The sequence below is a fragment of the Bombus affinis genome, chromosome 10 (genome assembly GCF_024516045.1).
Source record: "Bombus affinis isolate iyBomAffi1 chromosome 10, iyBomAffi1.2, whole genome shotgun sequence".
In the NCBI taxonomy this organism is placed as follows: domain Eukaryota; kingdom Metazoa; phylum Arthropoda; class Insecta; order Hymenoptera; family Apidae; genus Bombus; species Bombus affinis.
The window spans coordinates 4,990,533-5,012,450 of NC_066353.1; the positions used below are offsets into that span (position 1 = coordinate 4,990,533).

Consider the following 21,918-nt stretch of genomic DNA (forward strand, 5'->3'; position numbering starts at 1 on the left):
GTATCTCTGTAATAGACATGAGACGCACTTATAGACTCAATTATGGACTCAAGTACATAACGCTTTTGCATTTTCAAATTTCCTCTAAATATATAAACGTTGTAAATATATATAAACATAAGTTTAGTAATATTATTATCGATAACAAAAATAGAATAGTAGTTATATAAAAGAAAAAAGAAGGTAAGGCCAATAAACGTAAAAAATGTGTAAATAATTATAGCAATTGGTAGTAATGATATAAATTATATCATCATATATGTACATATATACAAACAATTTTATATAATAAATAAAATTAATTGTAAGCTTATTAATATTAATTCATTTAATTTATTTCGCATATTATTGATTTACGATTTCTAACTTTATTAATTTACTTTTTATTATTTCGTGACGAGAGCAGATAACGTCAAATATCAAACGAAACGAGAGATGATCCTTAGCAAATACGCGAAATTACAACATCGTTGTGCAAGAAATCTGTAATTGGCGTTATACAATACCGCGAGTTAATAACATAGAACTAACCGCGCAGCAGTAATACACAATTTAACGGCAGATCGAGCATGCCACGTATATAGAAAATAAATTTTCGACGGAAATTTTAATCAAGCTTGCGGTCGAAACGAAAACATTACACATTGTGATTCTTTAAGTCAAGTATATACAAGGATTATTTATCATGCTTCAAACGATCTTACGAGCGATCAAGGTGTGTTGCAATAGAAAGGTCTGGCCCCAATTAAATTAGATTCTACCACTGTGACGGCTATTAAACGCAAGACAGATGTTTAAGTTTATTTAACAGAACCCCGGTCTAACCAGTTTCTAACGCTTGTATCTGCGATGTGTGAAATTCGGTCAACGCATAATCGACCACGTGGATCGTCAAAATTCGCGAAACGTTAATTCGAGAGGGCAGACTTTGGAATAGTTCGAGGTCTCTGAACCAGTACTGGAACATATCCAATCCGTGGTAGAGCGATCGTGAAAGTGGTTTCGCGTGCATGTCTATCCTCGATACGCGTCGCGATTCGCGATGCCGATTGGAGCAAGATCGAAATTTCGTCGATGTTTCGTTTTTCTTTGGTTACTATATCTTAGGTTTTAGGTTACCATAGCAGATACCTTTTTTTAACCAACTATATCGTTCTATAGGTGCGTTTAGATTTAAGATCAAGCGAGTGAATGCTCGTTCTTATTTCACTTTAGTAGAATTAACGCGTAAACATTCTTTTTCTGTTTCGCGATCAAAGAATCCATTTATAATTATAACTTCTTCATCAGATATCGTTGTCACAAGATCGAGCGAGGTGTAAATAACTATTTAATATTCTATATACTTTAATGGTCTATTTTCTACGAATAGGTATGTACGTAGGTTTTCGGTTTTTGTTGTAAATGACTTTACGAACAGATTGTTCGAAAACCGTTTACATCAAATGAGTACGAGTGAATGCTCCTGATCTCCTCGTATATTTTTGCTCGTTTAGTCTAAATGCACCTTAACGAATACGTTAGAGCAGTCAAATACGCGTATAAACTCTTATGAGTGTTTATATTTCGGTTTTCAGATGTTTGATTCGTCAGAACGATAGTTCTTCGGGACAAGCATTCACTGTGATCATAGTCTTAACATATGTATATATTTTCCAGTTCATCATGACTCAACTTCGACCATCAAGCTCAGTTGATTGCTGGAACAATGAAATTGAAGATTTCTGCAATTCTCTGATTTAGAGAAATAAAAACGGTGAGAAAGATCCAACTTGTTTCATATTTAGGTTTACGTCGGTTTCAGGACAATTCATTCGGGGCCGCGAGATTTCACAGTTATTTCTAACATGTCACGTGAAAGCGACCGCGTCAGGCGTCAATTCGTATGTCTCGTGACAAACCTATATTTAGGACAGACGGAATTTCATCAACATGGATAATAATTTCGAGTATCGACGTTTTGCAACGGGAAACTGCAGAGCAGATTGAACGTAGGGTTGCTCTGTCTTGTTAATCTTGTCGTAGTATTATACCATTCGCTACAAACTGTGTAGCATCGCATAGATCGAACAGAAGTCACGAGGAACGTATCGTAAACGAATGAAGAAACAGAATAAAAGAAAAGATAGGAACATAAGATAATTGTTTTATTTTTCGATCGAGTATTTGCAACCACAGAAAATTTATATGAATAAATTATACGTGTCATATAAAACATTTTGAAATTTCATTGACACGAGACACGACTATTATGATTGTATTGGTCAAATTTGAAACCGATTGGAAAATGTACGCGGAAATTACAAAATATTTATTACAAGCGAGTGAACAGCTGTCATTTCATCAATTTTCAAATAAGATTTGCTCGAATGAAAATGAAATGAAATAAAGGGATTTCCGTACAAATTTTAATGTACAGTTTAGATTTATTTTCGCGCGTAGAATAACCTTTCGTCGATTATTCACTTCCTTACGTCAATTACATGATCATTTCCGAGGCACTCCGTATAGACTTGTATTCGATTGTGTTGCGGTGATACATGACAGAGCAGTCGGTGAAACGGCATACGGCGGGAAAGTCGAAGGCGCGTGGCTTGTAGCCGCGTCGTGCCGGCACGAAACTGCAGGTTTAACTATTATGGAGCGACGCAACCGGCCGGTGATCTTAAGTAATACGCGAATTGTTGCGCGTTCGACTAACAAAATAAAAAGAGATGTAAGAAAACTATCGGCGGGAGGAGAAAAGGAGAACATGTAGCTGTTTTGGGGAGCATTAAATGAAGAGACAGAGAGCAAAACTTCATTGGTGGAGAAAGAGAGAGAGAGAGAGGGAGAGGGGGGGGCGGGAGAGAGGTAGAGAGGAGGGCAACGAGAGAAAGGAATAAGCAGACATGCCTCGTTGTTGACACTCACGAGAAATTGCGGCCACGTATTCGCGAATAGAAGTGTACGACATGCTTTTCAGCTGATTACAGTATCGCATGAGTACTCTCTGTCGATTGAATTATACTCTTTTAGCGTTCCGAACCGCTTATTCGTGCACGGATCTTCCATCTTCGCATCGTCTCGTCGCGTCCTCGGCCGTCTCGCTTCCGGAGGCTCTGACACTTCAAGGATCTTTGTTAATTAAACATACGCTATTGTATGTCGAGTATTATAGTATTTGTAAAGATTCCGTCACTGACAAGTTAATCCTCTAGTTTTGATTGTATACGTAAATGATAGGACTGCGATGAACGATAGAATTTTATTACAGTGGAACTCTGTTTGTACGAATTTCGTTTACTGGAACGAACTTTTAGTGCCCAATTAATGGAAGTGCTAATTGAATCCATTTATTTGAACGTAAATTTTTATCCATTTATATGGACGAGAAATAATAGGTAGTCGAAAGAATCAATATGAACTCCAATTACGTAAACTATTTGTACTACTATATTCTTACTTTCCAAGTGAAATCTTAGAGTTAGAAATATTTCGTGAACAGAAGGACAGCTCCCTTGATCGGGCAAATTTTAATTTCATGTTCTGGAAGGTACTAGAACATTCACTTCTCCCTCTTACTATGCTAAGTCCAGGAGCGAGATGACCTGGTCTGCATGTTGCAAAACCCCTACCAGTTTGACTAATTGCAAATCGTGATAGAAGCTACAAAGAAGAAAGTTTCCACACACACGGAAAACTGCTTCGTTAGCAAGGCCGGTACTTATAGTTTTTCAGTGGTCATCGTTCAATATTTTGCGCTTTTTCACGTATGTTAATTAGACATGTTGGTAAACGGTCGGAGATGTACGGATTTTTAAAAATTATTTAATGGCCCATTCAATTCAAATTCACGAAACAGCCACAAACACTTACGTCGAGTATGTGTATTTATTCCACTCCTCGATTGGCATGACTTTGGAAATGCGTACACGTAACAAAATCGCGATACGTGAAATCGTCGAACGAGACCATGTCGAGGTCACGATAGTTTCTGTATTCACGACGTTAATTAGATACGTAATTTTATCGTACGCGGAAAGAAAGGGGAACGACTCGAATCATTGGCAATTGCCTCTGATCTTTGTTTCGCGCCACGAATTCGGACTTGAAACGATCATCTACCGATGTATAATAAATGCAAGTAATATAACGAGGTCAAACGATCGGTCAATGGACGAAATTTACAATTTTCGACGAAGGTATCATTGTAGGTTCACCGATTGATTTTAAATCAATTTCCACAATTAATAGCAGTTCGACAATGCATTATAATCAGTGATGCTTTCAGAATATATGTAAATTAGAAACGAATTATAACCGTTTTTTTTACAACGCGACAATTTTTTATAGATATATTACAAAAGGAGAACTAATTCACAATTGACATCGTATGGATCTAAACGAAGATCTTCTAGACAGATAATAATTGTTGTGACCATCGAAAGTTGTAAACTCCAAACACTGTCTGATTTTACGACTTCAGCGTATCGTTTCCATCTATTATACGTGTATCGTAACATTTGTCAAATTAAACTATTTATTTCGCGCAATATACATCATTGAGATTGCGACGTTGACTATGTCTATGTTGGATGTATCTATTATCGTCATTGACTATCGCTCACTGAATGGACTATGAACCTGGTCGAGTATTAGGAAATACCTGGATATTTTGACCAGTTTTATCCGTCACTTTTATTGCGAAACAAATTATTAGTGTTCATTACAAGTGGTAGAGATCTGGTCGCAAGCATTCACACATTAATTCCAAGTACCATTAGCAAACATATTGATTGGTGTTTGTAAAAGGCTCGAGCGGATTGTAGAGGTTGCTCGACCGGATATACCGAACGTAAGGGAACATACAACAGCAGCTTTATTGCGCGCAACATACGAGGGCTTACGTTCACGATTAGATATACGACGAAAGAATGCACGCGTTAATCCATTAAACAACACGCAGCAAAATAATGTGTAAACGCTGCGGAAATACAACATTATTATAAGACGTAAATGAAATTTCGTTACCGTTTTATCAAATCAAATATATTAGAGTAATAGATTTTCAATACATAGAAGAAACCTATTAAACAAATCGGAAGGAAATCGGAAACAAAAAGAATTTGTATGATAGGAAAACTGTTAGTTTCTTCTCGACCAAAATCAATATAAAATGCTTTGATTTCTGTAAATCTCATAAAATTTAATATCTAGATCGAAGAAATTTTTATGATTCTTTTTTTGATTAGTTGCAATGTTAATTCAAAAGAATTCAATAATACCAATTCACTTGTGGATAATGTAAACTGACTGTAATTGACTGAAAATGAATTATAAATGAAATGTAGCGTTAACTCAACTTTAATCCTTAATGAGTTAACACATGGAGTAAAACAACTAGGATAAGTCGTCAGGGATGACGTGAGACACAGACAAGGTCAGATTCCTCGATTTTCTACGAAACATCTTCGAGCGATTAACAATTAAATTACTCTAAACTAGCTTTTTCCTTATTTCGAAAGGAATAATTTGGGAGAAGTTTATCCAGTCACGCTAGTTTTTTTTTCTACGAAACGAAAAATATTCAACCGGGTAATTCGAAAGACACTTTTAGCGGATAAAACATTTAACATTTTAACCGGCTCTTAGTTATATCTTTGTTGAACAGTGACGTCGCTATGTCTTTCTTAAATTTGATTTCTGTGAAAAATAACGTTATCGTATCCTTCGTGATGATAATATTTTTCCTGAATGACAATCGCTGTTGCAATATTTAACGATATCAAGGAGAAATCACATGCGCTGCCTCTCAGGCACGTCCGAATTAATTACATAACGTTTTTGTGAGTTTTAGTTTAAGAATGCTAAACTGCGTCGAAATACGATTAACGAAAAAAAATGTCACATTAAAATAATTACGCAAGTCCATGTTGCATCATGCAACATGAAAACCTCAATGTGGTAAATCGTTGCTGTGTCATCCAACCCGATAATGTGACACATCTCAATAGTTAGCAAGTAACAACAGCTTGCAAGGAGATTCGGGACAAAAAAAAGTTGAACATGTTCGACAATCAGTACAGTATTTGCTTCAGTGTTATTTTACGTAATCTTGATTGTTATTCCCATAAACATAACATCGACGTTTATTATGCCAATTAATCGAATATATGCAAGTGTTTTTACACAGTTCTGTTTTCCACGATCGTTTGTTGTCTTTATGAATTTTCTAGATACGAAAACATTCCTAATTAAACACGTCAAGGCAGAGGCTCGTTGGTGAGCGGATTACAAAAACTTCTAGAAAATTCTTTAGAATTTCAATGTTTTAAAGGAAGAAAAAATTATGAAGAAACAATTAAGAAAAACAAACAAGCAAATAGTAAATAACGTATACTTCAAGCACGTTTTCGTCACATGCACAAAGCATGTTCAAGAAGTCACGTTTGTTCCCGCGAATCGCTTTCCTCGTCCATTTCTGAAATTTCATCGGGCAAGATTATTACACATCTATTAACCTTTTTTACTCCAAAATCAAAGCTAGGTAGGACGAACAAGTTTTTTTATAATAAGAAGCGTGGGGAAAGTACATAGCTGCATGAAGCTGCAACCTGTCGAGAGCTATGATGATTTAATGGTACTTTACTGCGGCATATTGGTTAGAAAGAAGAAGCAACCCAATAGTATCCATTTACGTAACGATCGTATTAAAGTCTTTTCTTGACATAGTTTGATAATCACGAAAAATACGCGCAGAATAGATGAACTATTGCCAGTTGTACGAAATTAAGAAGACATTATGTTGCGCGGGAGACTTAACTATTTGAGTGCACCACCTTCTCGTGGATTGATAATTCATATTAACCACGTAGTAGTTGTGCTATGCAGTTACAGTATTCCATTTGTAAATTGTTTTCTTTCCTGTGTGAGATAAATCGATAATTTAAATTGTATAACAATTTTGATTCATCACTAGACTGCGGATTCGTATTTATATGAATATAAATAAAAGCGTAAAACTTTTGTTTCATTTATCAGATACTATACCTCGTTTATATATTTCTGTATATTATGTACTTTATAGTTCTTCACTTTTAAATTTTCCACGAGTGTACAAACATCCGCAGTCTATTCATCGGATTACCGAATAGAAAGCTATATATGTAATTCCGTTAAAAGATCAAATTACAGCAAGCGTATAAAGATTTTCTTCGTTCAAAGGAGTTCTAAATCTAAGAATGTTTCGTCAGTATTGAGGAATGTTACAATTATAATAACTTACTGATTGGATTTTTCCAACTTGCAGTGGAATATAAAAGTAGTCAACAATCTAGTGAGAAGTTTAAAAAGTACAGAGAGAAAGCAAAACTCGTTTCGGTTTCTTTCAGAAAATTTGCCGGGTGTCGCAACGTCCTCTCACGTAATATGTAACCAAGTAGATATGTTGCCGCGTGATTGCCAGAGTGCGTTTAAATCACCGCGTATCTAGAGCTATGTGAGAAACCATCGATCTGTGATAAATTTCGGTAATCGAACACTAGTTATGCGTAAGCTCTCGATCGCTAGGCCTCCATAATATCTAAAACGAATTGCCTTGTATTTCACCAGTTCGTAAGATCCAAGGAATTCCAATGATACTCCACCCAATACTTTTATATTACAAACATATACACAACATTAATGTCGATTAAAACGATTCGAGCCACTCAAAGATAAGTCACGTTACTCTCTTAACGATATCTACGTGTACAACATTTTTTATCAATAAGGAACACCCTGAAAATAAACGCGTAAAAAATCTAAAGTCTATTTACGATGCTCATGATGTTATTTTAATAACATTTTGTTGAGCAATACGCATTTATTTTGATCAGTATATAAACATGTGACATTAGGTTTTAACCAACCATTTCAAATTCATCGCGAACTACGGCAGCCAGAAACTTCCGCCTCGCGCGTATCCAAGGCTCTTAAAGGTAGAGGTCAGACGTTCAAATCGTTCTTTGGTGGTATTTGAGCAAGGAATCGTTTCACGCACGATGTTTGTCAGAGAAACATATATCGTTAACTAATATATCATAAAAGCGCGTAAGTGATTAGTGCGACTGTGTTATTGACCCAAATTGATGACCCTAATTAATTAGTAGATATGTAAATGTTACAATACTTAGATATACCATCATTTTCGTATTATTAGCAATAATTATGAATAGTTCCGTATATAACAGATAAATATATAAATATCTAAATAGAATTTAGATAAACATTTTAAATTATATCAGTACTTATTGTTATCCACCAATATTGGAAAGTATATATTTCAATTTTTGAATATTCAAATTTCCTAATATTCACATTATCAAACATCTACATTTTTAAATACGTATTTGCAAGTATATAAAAGGGGGGCAAGTATATAAAAAATTTTTCAGGAAGTCTGCCAATCATGCAAGGACACCGCATTTCGAGATTCGAATTGGCAATTAGACAGATTCAAGATTCGCTTCTTCCGGTTGTGGATCTCCCTAAGCAACGATTGGTCACGATTAATATGCGTTTCGAATCGTGCAGGGAATCGGAGGAATACAAAAAATTATCCTTCGTTTAAAAGTTAATGGGTCGCCCAACATAAAGGAAACATTAAAATTCGAATGGGACAATGAACAGTGACGATATTAAGTTTTACGAAAATTAGAACATCTATAGATACGTATATCGTAATTAGCAATTTGGGAATCAACTTTCTTGTTATTTCTCGTTTCAAATTGCGTGTTTTCCAACCTGCATAAATATTGGGCGAGTGAATACTGGAGAGTTTAGAGGCGAGACTGGTAATAAAACAAAGTAATCGATTTTCGGTATATGTGTTTGGAATGTGCATGTATACACTGATAATTAAAAAATGATACAGCAAGAATAAAAGCCTCGTGTCATGAAAACTAACATTTTGTGGACAACTGAGTCGATATCAACTCTATTCCTAACTGCTTTGATAATAATATGTTACGCACGTAACTAATAAATTATTTTTAATTCGTCTCTTGTATCTCACGTAATGTCTAGCTTGGCCTCTGCGAATCTAATGAAATTATCGTCGAAGATATTAAATGAAGGGGTCTGAAGGGATCGTTATTGTTGTTGTTGTTTCAGACATTGAATAATATGAATTTAAAGATAATGACACTTAAAGTATATACGTATGATCAATGTGGCACGAGAGTCAACGTTTACCGATTTAATCATTTAAAATCAAAATTTGACAATTTTTAAGCAACTTCACGGATCTATACGACCCGAAATGAAAATCCTATTACACGAATATTATTAAAATATAGATAGCGCTGAAATGGTTTTAGTATTCAATATATCCAAATATTACTACTTTTTGTGTATACCACGCTTTTTGTGACGAAGGTATCACAAAATGTGACAATGAAAAGATATCTAAAGGAATGCAAATGTGAAGGGACGAGGAGAATAGCAGAGTTCGAATCGAAAAAAGATCGAATCGAATCGCAATTTTTCAAGTTCGAAACCAACAATGGGAGTTTGTACAACGACGAAGACCACCCAGCAGGCAAACCTAAGTACCTAAGTACACGCCTTAAAGAAGCGCGACGCGATGGAGTAGAACGTGAATCGAAGTCAAATCGACTGCTCACGTGGTTCGTGATTTACGGGACAAAACAGCGTGTGAGAGAAAGACCTTAAAGACAACGTCAACAGAGGGAAATGTCTTAGCCGAGGAGAGTACTGTTACGAGTTGATCGGTTGGTTCAGTGACAAGAGAAAATATCATTGTTATATTTATCGGGAGCAGTTTTATGCCGCGCTACGAATTCCTACGAGATAAACACACGAAGCGAACACACGAAGTAATATATATTGCGCTCGCGTGTATTCAATAAGAAACAACTTTGTCTACACGTGTGCATATCTTTTTCGGAGCAATTATATCTAAGCACGATATCGTGCAGCGATAAGGTTCGTATCACTTGGTTCACTCATATTGCTTGAAGTAATCGCGCGTTATTTGCTACCGAGTAATTGCGAGATAAGACACTGGCCCAGAAACGTATAATAGCGACGAGCTTGACTTTTTCATTTTTATTAACGACGATTACAATCGTATCACCTGTAACGCATACGAGTAATTAAAGGGTGAATAGAAAGAAGAAGGGAGGGAGGGAGGGAGAGAAAGAGAGAGAAAGGGAGACGCGCGTAATTTTTGCTCGAGTCGTCGTGATACGGTAGAGAGCGCGAGGCGTAAAAGTAAATGAACAACCGGTGAATTATCGTTTCGGTGAGCGAACCGAAAGAGAGGCGGGTGTACGAAGTCGTTTCCGTGAGACGGCATCAATTCGTTACGTCATGTCAGAAGGAAAAACAACCGCACGAAGTGGTTGCGCTTCTATTGGAAGCGAGCGTGGTAGCGTTACTTTCAGCTCACTTACCGGACAATCGGCCGAAGACAGCAGTTATCTCACGTAATCGTCTCTTTCTGAACAATCAAACACACACTCTCTTCTTCTTTTTCGTGTCACTGTTGATTGAGAAATTCTTCGACGAATTTTTGTCCCTTCATGAACCTTCGTCTCTTGTGCCAAGTTTTTCTCGGATTTGCACGAACTGCTCAATGAACGAACGAAGACCAGTTGTCAGGCACGGTGGGCCGACGACGAATCGCCACGATTTTATAAATCGGCTACGGAGACACGATGTTTTCGCTTGACTCCTCCTTTCTCTCCTCGTGACTTTACAAAATTGTATCAAACAATAGACTAAGGTAAATCAAATTGAATGAAACGAAACGAAAATTTAAAAAAAAGGAAAGACAGAAATAAAATAAAAGAAGAGAAAATAAAAGGAAAGAAAAGAAAAGAAAAGGAAAGAAAAATAAAAAGCTAAAGAAACAAGAGGAAAAAAGGGTCGGAGTTGAAACTCGCGCTTATGCGACACCGATAATATTCGTACGAATGAACACGCTGCCGCCGTGCCAAGTTGCGGACTGACAGCAGTTACGCTGGTGGATTGCTTTTAACCGAGCCGCCATATTGGTATCGCATCCCTTCTACCTTTTGCGATCCTTCGACGCTTGACGCGAGATCGGTCGCCTTCATGGACAACATTCGTCACGCGCCTCTTACCGCCCTTCGCGATCCTTCTACTTTTCTTTCGTCTCTATTAATTATTCCACGAGTCTTCTTCTTCGCTTGTTTCTGGAATGTTCTCTACGATTTACTTCCTACTTATTTCATTCGTAGCTTTCATACGCGGCTACTGTTTCTGAAGATAAGAGGATTTATGCTCATATTTTATAAAACGCAAATCATCTAGTGCAGGATTGAAACATCCCTAAATAAAAAATTTATTTCAAGCTAAACTACTACGTATTATATAAAATCTAAACAACTTATATATTGAGAATAATTATAACAAATTATCATAGCTATAAATTGTCTACACAGAACGAATAAATTTATATAATGAATTACACAGTTAATTAGAATTCAATAAAAAACCAGGTTACGGCGGTCTGTTAAAGTTTTACGTCAATCCTTTTGCTTGCTTTGACGCTAAAGATAATTGTTTCTGCGAATAATATCCAAACATTTATGTTACAAAGTAATATAATTATCCTCAGTAATATGATTAACCTTCGGAGGGCAGATGAAAAATCGTTACAAGACAGGCCAATTTCCGGTCTCTATTACCCAAACCTAAATGCTCATTATAGGTCCTTTAGATTTAGTTCTAATAATGCCTGTGATATGGCTTATAATATATATATATAAAGAATGTGTTAAGAAATGTGAATATATTTATAAAATACGTGTATCTATATATTTTATTACGTATTGCATTGCGTTCGTTATCGCTATTATTTTATCGCTATTATAGTATTATCTCCCTCTGATTATACCTCGTCATTATCATTCTTGCCACGTTGTAAAAATTCACTAAACATGGGCATCGGTCGCTGATGTTTTCTTCTCATTGTTATACAGAATGCTAAATTGTTAAATCGGCATTAGGTTTTTTCTCGGGGTTCTTTGTTTAATAGAGCTTTTTAAAGGTTAATAGAGATTTTTTTTATCCAGTTAACAGCAGAATTTAATTTTAGAAATCTCTTATGGGGTTAGGTCGTGCAGTGCGTAAACAAATATAAGCGACGAGTATACACGTCAAACGTACCGAAATAAAGTTTTTGTTTGACGTGTATAATCGTCAAACGCAGTTAACTGGTTAATGGTAGTACTTGCACTTTCTGCGTTTCGCCAGGAAGTATTATATATGTGGGCCATTTTCAGTTTTACAGAGTCGTTACTATTTCTCGAGATAGCGTGACTATAAAATTTCTGAAACATATTTTGATTTCGGAGAATATATTTTAATCCCTAGTGAACCGCATAAACAGCGTTTTTTGATTCACTCCTGGTCTATGTAGATGTTTTTCTTTTACTTTGTCTTCTACTTATATCTTTTTATTTATTTTACTGAATTATTATACATAATTACATCTTTTATGATAATTTTAGACTCAATCGTATAATTAAAAAATGTATAGGAAATAACAACTACATATATATGAGATAGTAAAGTCTGCAAATTCAAATTTTATTAATGACGTGAATTGTTTCCGTGAAATACTAGGTATGACTTGCTAAAAGTGTAGATATGTAAATACGTATTCTTTTTCTTCAACGTCCTATTTCAATAAATCTTGCAATAAACTAATAAATAATTCATTATCATTATATTTCTGTAAAAAACCTAATGATCGTATTTTGTTTGCTTGTAAACAAGTTTCTAATTTCATAAATACAAGAAAATTATCAATAAATTTGACTTATTTAGTGGAAAAGATTACAAAAATGAAAGATATCATAATGGAAGAATGTAATTATAGGCATTAATGAATCTTGCGAGATAAGTTCAAATCCTTCGGAGCCGTTTGGTCGATGGTCAAGAAGTCAGATGAAGGTTTCGTTCGTTTGGCCGACGTGACTGACATCATGTGACAAAGGATTTGTTCGCGAATACGTAATAACAATAGTTGGTTTAAAGACTTAAAACGTGTGTACGATCTTTGTTGAACTTGCACGAAATACAAATAGTTCATTTATCTTTCGCCTGTGTCTATTAAAAATTGATCGCTAGGTAAATTCCATTCGTGAACATTTTCTTAACAACTCAATTAGAATTTGAATTGAAAACTTTGGCGGTTTGACAAATTTGCTTTTTGCCTGCTTCGAAGCAAAGTTCACTATTTTGAATTTTTAACGTGTTTTTATTCGATTCGTTTCTCGTACCTAGTAGGATTCATGCTGCGAAAACTTATGGAATATGTTCTGTTTGTTTAGGATGCTTCCCTCTCTTCAAAACTTCGACATTTGCAAATTTATTCGAATCGCATTCTATATTCAATAAAATGTATTATTATTACCAAGCTAGGTGATTCTGATTGTTTCAATACATACCACGACTTAACTTGTTTATAAATTATTCGTGCCTTAATTTTGCAAAATGGTAATGCAAATGATTGCTTATAAATATGATTTTTAATTCTTATTCTAAATTTCTATTCTATAATTCCTAACTAGAACAATGGTTGGCAAACAGTTTCGCCTTCAATTTCTATCAACAGTATTTTCGCCTCCTTTCGTATATAGAAAGTAAAAACGTAACGATTTGTACATGCACTTTCCATGGACTCGCAATTTTGCGACTCATGCAGTTACAAGCCACTGTTTTTCTTCGCACAATATAATTACTCGTGTAAAGAATACACGAGTAATTTCAAAATATGTATAGACGTGTGAAAAACGCAAATAATTTAACCTGGGCTTCTTATATCGATGACGATAGACGTTTCTTATTCAGTGACGTAGAAAAACGATCAAACAAGAGAAGACAGTATTTTCTACCAAATTGTAACGCCACAAGATGATTCCACCTCCTATTGTAGATTCTCTTCATATTTCGGCGAAGCCTCTGGCTTATTATATCTTATTATATCTTCAAAACTAACAGTGACTCAAGGTAAAAACGAATCTGACACATGAATAAAGTCGATCTCTTTTTCTTGCGCAATTCTCCCTAAAAGATTATTGAATTTATTATATCTATTCTTTCCACGCACGGGTTCGTACGGGAACGTGAATGGTAATTTTCAAAAACTCGCGCTCGATTTCGAACAGCACTCGTACCGATCTAAAGATACATTTTCTCGGTACGACATTGCGTGGCTGGCGTGCCAATTACCGTATAGACGAGAGTGTACGGTTGTCCTTTCCACGAAGACGTCGCGTCTCGTCGCGTCATAATTCTCGTAGAAGAGACCTGATTATCGAGGAAGAGCGGTCGGTGTCGCGCGATTTTGTCTGGTCGCCAAATCCAGCGAGTAAGTAGGCATCACAGTCTTTCGCAACGAACCAATACGTTTTTGGTCGGTGATGCAATTTCATTGCTAATTACGTCACTTTTCATATATATGTATTTTTGAAAATACCTGGACGAGTAAAGACCGGTAGTTCAGACGGCCCACGAGTGTTTTACGATCGATTTTATTGAATGGTATAGATCAACGAACGAGAGACCTTGCATTCTTTGTGAAGTTCAAAATCGTCAATAAATGGCCGACCGTAATTCGATGAAGAGGAAGAGGAACTGCTTAAAATGTGAAGCTTAGAAGGTGGCTGGCTGGCTGGCTGGTTGCCTCCGGGATCTTGGAGCAGCGTATTTTCAAGCAAACATTGCGACAGAGTGGAGCCATTCGACTTTACAAACTTTGCATTTACATAAAACCAAAGTAAAGCTGGTCGACTGTATTAAGTTCAAGATCACAAGGAATCCTCGAGGCACCGAATCCCTACGCGCTGCGTCACGATCAAGAATATCGTTAACATCTCTTCCACGAGTGTCCTTAGAGTTAAACGATATTCAAATTCAAAACAGACCGCGGCGGTCGTTGTGGCTATACATATATACAAACGAGCACGTTTCTTTGAACTCTCCTGTAACCTTCTTTCATGATGGGTAGTTTTTACCGATCGAATTGGCTATTGGTCAACAATTTTAAGTTTCTAGTCAAAATGAGTCAAAGCGCGTCGACATTATTTATCGTCTAAGTTTCAAGGTACGTGCAAAATTTACGAATTGGAAACAAATACTTTTCAATTCTTTTTCTTTTTTTTTTACTGCTATAACGTATCTGTACTGAATATATGAAGAAACAGATGAGTAGTGAATACAACAATCTTAGTTTTTATGTTTAGAAAATTTGATTAAGCGACAATGGCTCATATAAAATTTAGTAATAAATTCAATGAAATTTGGTCGATCGAACGAAGGTCGGGCCTCTCGTTAGAATAAAAGCTACTTCAGTAGCATCGAACGAAAGTGTCGATATAAAAACGTGTCGACAGTCACGCGTATCATAAAAGTAACTTTTTCAATCTGGCATTTATTACACGATAACACTCGATTACATAACTTTCTCATTGTTAATTGAAAGAGGTTGCAAATAGTTGGTGAAACGAGCGAAACAGCTACTTCTGCTTTAGCAGAGTTCTGGCAACTGACCTGTTTTACGAAACAACGAGGAAATTACAGTACACTTGAATCGCTGGTAGGCAATAAAACGGAAGTTTATCTCAAAGGAAAACATTTAACCACAATGCTTAAAATTCATTCTATTACTATCGCGTGCTGCCTCATGTCTTTTTGCATCTACGGACGTATAATTGCATTCAATAACATTGCGCAAGGTGTTAATAAGAAAATCGTTTTAGGCATTCAGCAGAATAATCGTATATTGCAAATACGCTATTTTTTAAACAGGCTATATATCTATAAACTGGAAAATGACCGATCAATGAATATTTTTACAAAGTGCTCATTGTCGCAACGTTTATTTCTAAATGTACGAGACATCAAATATTGATCGCTAGTGACATCTAAACTTTTCTACGGTAAATGTGACGTTCGTATTTTATAAGACATACCGTATAATTTATCAAGCTTTCAAAGCAGATACTCACTAATTATTCTCACGGATAGTTGTCTAGACAGAACGGTTTGGATATGCGACTGCGAATTTCGGAGCAGTCTATTTCTCTCCCTCACACACACGATTGTTCACACGAATGAACGAACGAACAGAAGGCACGATATACACCGATGAAACCACCTGTACAAATCGGTGAACGTGGAGCGGTATCTCGTTGCGGTAGTGGGCAGTGAATGGCTGTCGCACGCGGAGCAATTGCTCGCTCGAAGAAGAATTCAAGAGGAGTTCTCGCGTTTTCCACATGGCACACGACCTAATTCGTCCATCTTACGTAAGCGACAACATTGGATCATTCATGCTCAGCTGATCGCAATACGCGCGCGCTGCTGCAATTAATGCGCGAGTACACCGGCACTTTTCTATCTGTAGGAATACGCACAGAGGGATTTCTAAATATAATTTCCACGGGTTAACGGTCGATCCGTTTTAAGTTTAAGTCGGACGATGTTTTACGACGGTGGTTTATGAACGGTACGAAAATTATCCAACCGCTTCCGTCAGTGTCACTGCGTCAGATGGTACAGTAGCTCGTAAAAGAAGCGGATTTCACGGTGCAACATTTGAGACAAAGTACCGTATTCGGTTCGATTTTATCGATCGACCGATAACAGAGGACCCGATACACAAAGAATTTAGCCTTGGCCTACTGTTTCACCGAGTTCGGGACACGAACCAACGAATCACCGTCGCAAAAGTCAAGCGCGAGTGTTGATAGTCCGTTGCACAACGGCAGAAACGTGCCCACGATGTTCTTTCCCGGCTGGCGGCTTTAATGGAGCGATTCGTACCGTTTGTGAATCGTGATTAACACGATTCGGTATGCTCGACATTATGTCCTGTTTTTCAGCCAGCTGATGGATCGCGCCTCGAGGCCACTTGACCTACATTATTTTTCGCAACGAGGCTCACCTTTTTGTCATATCGTTCCTATACTTCCCTGGAGATTTGCTGCAACCATTTAAACGAGAGCACGCGAGAAACGAGAAGACAAGAGGAAGTTACGTAATGCTTTTCTAAGCTGAAAGAAGAACTAAAATCTTATATTGGGTCGGTGGAAATTTGTCCAAAGAAAAAGTTCGAAAAATAATTCTGTAGGGAGTTAACTGTACAGAATTGTGTAGTGAATACGCTCTGTTTCATCGCAACGTAACGTAATCATACGTTGGAAAATAAAGATTCGATTGGATGATTCTCCTTTGACCGTCTCGATTACATGGAAGTCGTCCGCGCAGGGGTAGGGAGTGGAATTTCTCATCGAGCGGGCTACCGAAGTCCATGCCGCGGGAGAAAGTTTCGGCATCGACAGAAATTACGCACCGTTGAAATAATCGTTCGTCCGTGCAAATACTTAGTCGTCCCCCGTCTAACGAACTTTGTTCAAGTGCAATTACAATCGTGAGACGTGATTGAATGTCTAGATATTCATCGTCGAAAAATTGAATGGAAACCTCGAATATGGGTCTATAGGGCGTTTTAGCGAAAATTGAATTAACAATATAGTTTTATAACCTTTGTCAATCGTTCTAATATACACAGGTTGTAGTTATTTCGTTGGAAGGGAATGACGTAAGAAGCACGTTAGGTGTTTGAAATTTATCGAACAGTGTAACTTAAAAACCGTTTTTTCCAATAATGTACTAAACGCGCTTTAGAGATTTCCATTCAATCGCTCGACGAAATACGACCGAGATGATTCCTCTACGATGTTCGAAATTTTACAAACGTTATATTCAAGCGAGAATTCGGTTTGCTTAAAAGCTTGTGCTTTTCGAAGAATTTTACGTAATTAAAAGTAGATAAACGAAGAAACGGTGATCAAAGTAAGAAACGATAGCCACGAAATGTCGACTCGACTCGTTTAATTCCGCCTTTCTAGTTGCCTAATTCTCGATCAAACGAAGGATTCCCGTGGATTTACTTTGTTTCTGTGGTGAACGGAGCGTAACGGTCCAAGGGGAAAGACAGAGAAAGACAGAGAAAGACAGAGAAGAAGAACGAAGAATTTTACGCAGTCTTCGATTCCGTGGTCCGAGGAATATGTCGAAGGTCTCGTTGTGGAGAAATATCTGCAGATACACGAGGAGAATATTGAAAGAATCGACACCAACGATCGACCTAGCACGCGCACGATAGATCGCGCGTGATTCACCGGTGGAACTTTATCGTATAAAATTATAATACTTCTTAAAATTATATTTTACAAAAATCCAAAGAATTCTTTTATTTGTACTCAGAGCCACGTTTCGGATTATACAGTATATATATAACACTTTCTCGCGTGTTTCATATCGTTTCAACGAGTGGTTGATGCAATGCAAAAGAGTCCCGTCTTGACGTTATGTGTAATTAGTATAATTGAACGTGTTGAACGTTCGTTTCTACGAAGACCATCAGTCGCGGCTCCAATAGATCGTGATTTCCGTGGAATTCCATAAAGATTTACATACGTAGAACATAGAAATCATGCGTAAACCCACCGTCATCGTACACTTTCTTTCCCCAGCGGAAAAGTTCCGTCGAAATTCTATTCACCTTGCTCCTTGGTTTTTCCATTGTTCCGATAATGATATCGGCTTTTACTTGTATACGACACTCGGAAGTGAAAATCAAAGTTAAACCGGTTGCAAGGATGCCAGACAAGAGAGAGAGAGAGGGGGAAAGAGAGGGAGAGAGAGAGAGAGAGAGAGAGAGAGAGAGAGAGGGGGGAAAGAGAGGGAGAGAGAGAGAGAGAGAGAGAGAGAGAGAGAGAGAGAGAGAGAGAGAGGGAAAGAGAGAGAGAGAGTCAGCCAAACAGGCAGACAGACAGACAAAGAGAGAGATCCGACTGACCCTCACAAACTTCCATTTCCATGTTCATTAACGTCAGCATTATTTCCATCGTCGTTGAACGAATCAGTTGACGCTGCTCTCGCAGACCTCGATACGACGAATTAGAGAGATTTCGTTCAAAACCTCCCTGTGGAAGTTAACGCGAGTCGAGAATTCACGTCAAGTGACTTCCACTCGCGTGTAAACAAAATTACGCAAATCGATCTAGGATAAATGTGCCTATCGGATTTCGTGACGCTTTCGTTTTTATAAATGTCGAAACGTCCTCTATTGTCACGAAATTGGTCAATACCATTCTACTCCTTATCGACTTTCCCTCCTTCGATTTTCCTAGCGATTTACAACACATACGTGCACGAGGCAACATCGCGGGCAAGTTTCTCGCAACAATCTCGCCGGTTTCAGCGAATACATGATTTATTTCGTAATGAATGCACGCGTGACTTTTTGGAATATCTCTGTTGGATGTACCACGCTGATTTTGTATTCTTTAGATCGTTAATGTTACCGGACCTGTCCTTGTTCGACTGGAAAACGATACTTATTTGTTACGTGGTTAAAACTATTGCTATGAAGCAGGATGACTATAATAGACAATAGTTAACTTCGATAATTGAGAGAGAACTTCGTTTTATGAAACTGATCGTACAGATTAATCTTACTGTGAAATTGTTATACCTGCTCATAATTTGGATTTGCTATAAATTAATTGGGATTAATTAATGCTTGTATTGTTTAACACTGTTCTTAAATAAGAAATCAACGATGTACTTATGCGATGTGCTAATTGAAGTTTCGTTAGATATCCGCATACAAACGAGCGTATCTGATGATCATAAAAGATATTATACCTTAAGGAGTTACTAAGGTCACGAATCTCTGATATTCAGTAATTAAAACATTCAATTGAGGTTCATTTGAAAATTTCCATCTACTCGCTATGTATATAGGGATTCAAGGAGGTATTTGAATACTATACTATATGGGAAATATATACTACTATAGGAAATTTCTTTGTATATATTATGTGTGTTATAAAAAACTATATACTTGCACTAGACATCTTTAGCATCTATGTAAGTCAAAAATGTTTTGTCTAACATGCATAGTATATTAATAAACAGTTTCTGTTAGTGCTCAAATACTATATGAGCTACTGTATATTTTGTCTTCCTGTATATAAAAATTTCCAAAGCAACACAGTGTTAACGTTAACTTTGTGAAAAGCATAATTCCGTTTAACTACCTTGTTACACTGTATAACTAAACGTCACTGACAATGAGTATGTATATATTTATTTGAGCCAAAACACGTGCACCTAACCGATCTGAACCATTTCATCGAAATCGTCCAATGGGTTGTCCGCTGTAAGGGGCTCGATTCATGCGCAAAGTTGCTGCGCAGCATCGATTCCACGAGACGGGAGCACGCTTAGATCATGATGCCTTGAATACACCGGTAATCTGAATAATCAGCTGATCGAAGGAAATGTTACTTACCAGTAGCGTGCAGGTCGAACGAAAGAGATGCAGTTTTCTTTACTTGTTGCGTCGTTCGAATGTGTCCTGTCTTTCGTTTGCGTCCTTCTGACTTTTTTCTTTCTTCCTGCACGTCAATAGAAACCTCACTTGCTCGAACGAACAGTGTGCCACGCCGGCCAGACTTTCGATGGATCCGGTTAAAAATATATACAGGGCGGGGCTCGACGGAGATGCTCGAGCTTGCTCGACGATTCTTCCTCCTTCTTGGTGTGTGTTACGCATCACTCTCATGCAACGTATTCACGACTGTACGTATCATCGTCATCATATCGCAAAATCGTCGTACCTTTCTCGTATTCCCTTGACGTCCTGTAATGCGCTATGAGTTTTGTCGTTGCACTGAGAACCGCCGACAGGACCGTAACTACCAGTTGGGGAGCCCACAAAACCCCAAATTTTTCTCCGACTGAACAATGATAAACAAGAACGTATTAATGCAAGTCTTTGGAAGGTATCAACGACATGGTGGATTTATTACGACGCCGGTATTCGTAATTCTCGGCGATTCGTGAACGGTGAAATCATAAGAAAGTTTGAAATTTTATGTGATTACGTAATTACGAAGATTGATTGATAACGATCTCGATGTTTTGATTTCTATTTTATGTTTAACGTTGCGAAATGTTGTGAACCAGCGTATACGTGATTATCCTAGAAAATTCGATTATGCTTGTAATACAAGTTTTTTTTCGAATATTTCATCGTGGCGAATCACGCTGCTGTTTTTGTTACGGTAACGATCGCTTTCTTTCGTAGAAAATGATCGATTATATAAAAACTGTTCTATACCGACTGAATAAATATGGGAGATATCTTAGGAAAACTATCATCTTCTGTCCTTTCAAAAATTCATCTTCTTTGATACATATCTTTGTTCGCAAGATACGTACCTGTGTTATGCCTATGATTTGTGATTCTTTGTATTATATTCTCGGATGGCTTCGCGGCGTGCCGTATGTCACCGTATCAACATAATATTTACTCATAAATTTCTTAAAAATAATTTTCATTCGGTATGAATAACATTCATAAGGTAGTTAGAACAGTAATTACTTACGTGTATCGTAGAATTACAATGCTTCTGTTATTATTGTAACCGGATTTTTTAACTACGAAATTTGAATTTCGGTAAAACTTAACACTATTCCACCATTCATTCATTTTGCGTTGCATGGAAATTCGGAACGTGCAGCAACTGTCACTTATATCAAGTGTCAAATGTACAGAAAATATAAACTGAATTAAAGATTAGATACGAAATTACGTTTAATGAACACACATACGATGAAGTAATTCTATACAATCTTTTCATTGATGCACTCTTTCCAGCGACGCCGCAATGACATACATAATTCGTGTTCTGTTCAATTATGGTACATATATAGATAGATCGATAACTCGACGTTAGATCGATATCAAAATCGATATTATTTTCAAATTCAAATTTATAAACTTAACCCGACGAAAATTAAAATAGTGTAGAATGTGTT

At 36.9% G+C, this 21,918-nt stretch overlaps 1 protein-coding gene and 1 long non-coding RNA gene across 13 annotated transcripts in view; one reads left to right on the top strand and one right to left on the bottom strand.

Annotated features, from left to right (window-relative positions):
* The window catches only part of LOC126921519 (elongation of very long chain fatty acids protein AAEL008004-like), a 35,443-nt gene extending 13,565 nt beyond the window's left edge, over nt 1-21,878 (bottom strand). For 4 of the 9 annotated variants that reach the window (XM_050733199.1, XM_050733198.1, XM_050733200.1 and 1 more), the window contains exon 1: nt 10,440-10,953. The gene's annotated coding sequence lies outside the window, so the exon portion shown is untranslated. The other 5 variants (XM_050733196.1, XM_050733195.1, XM_050733193.1 and 2 more) reach the window with 5 other exon arrangements.
* Nucleotides 14,102-17,257, top strand: LOC126921571 (uncharacterized). Of its 4 annotated transcripts, none has more exons than XR_007712401.1 (3): nt 14,162-15,124; nt 15,829-15,959; nt 16,048-17,257. It is a non-coding gene; the product is annotated as an uncharacterized LOC126921571 (long non-coding RNA). The 4 variants fall into 4 exon arrangements; XR_007712402.1 differs by having other exon boundaries at nt 14,188-14,389; nt 14,569-15,124; nt 15,829-17,257; XR_007712400.1 differs by having other exon boundaries at nt 14,223-15,124; nt 15,829-16,328; nt 16,427-17,257.
* Nucleotides 21,879-21,918: the final 40 nt, after the last annotated feature.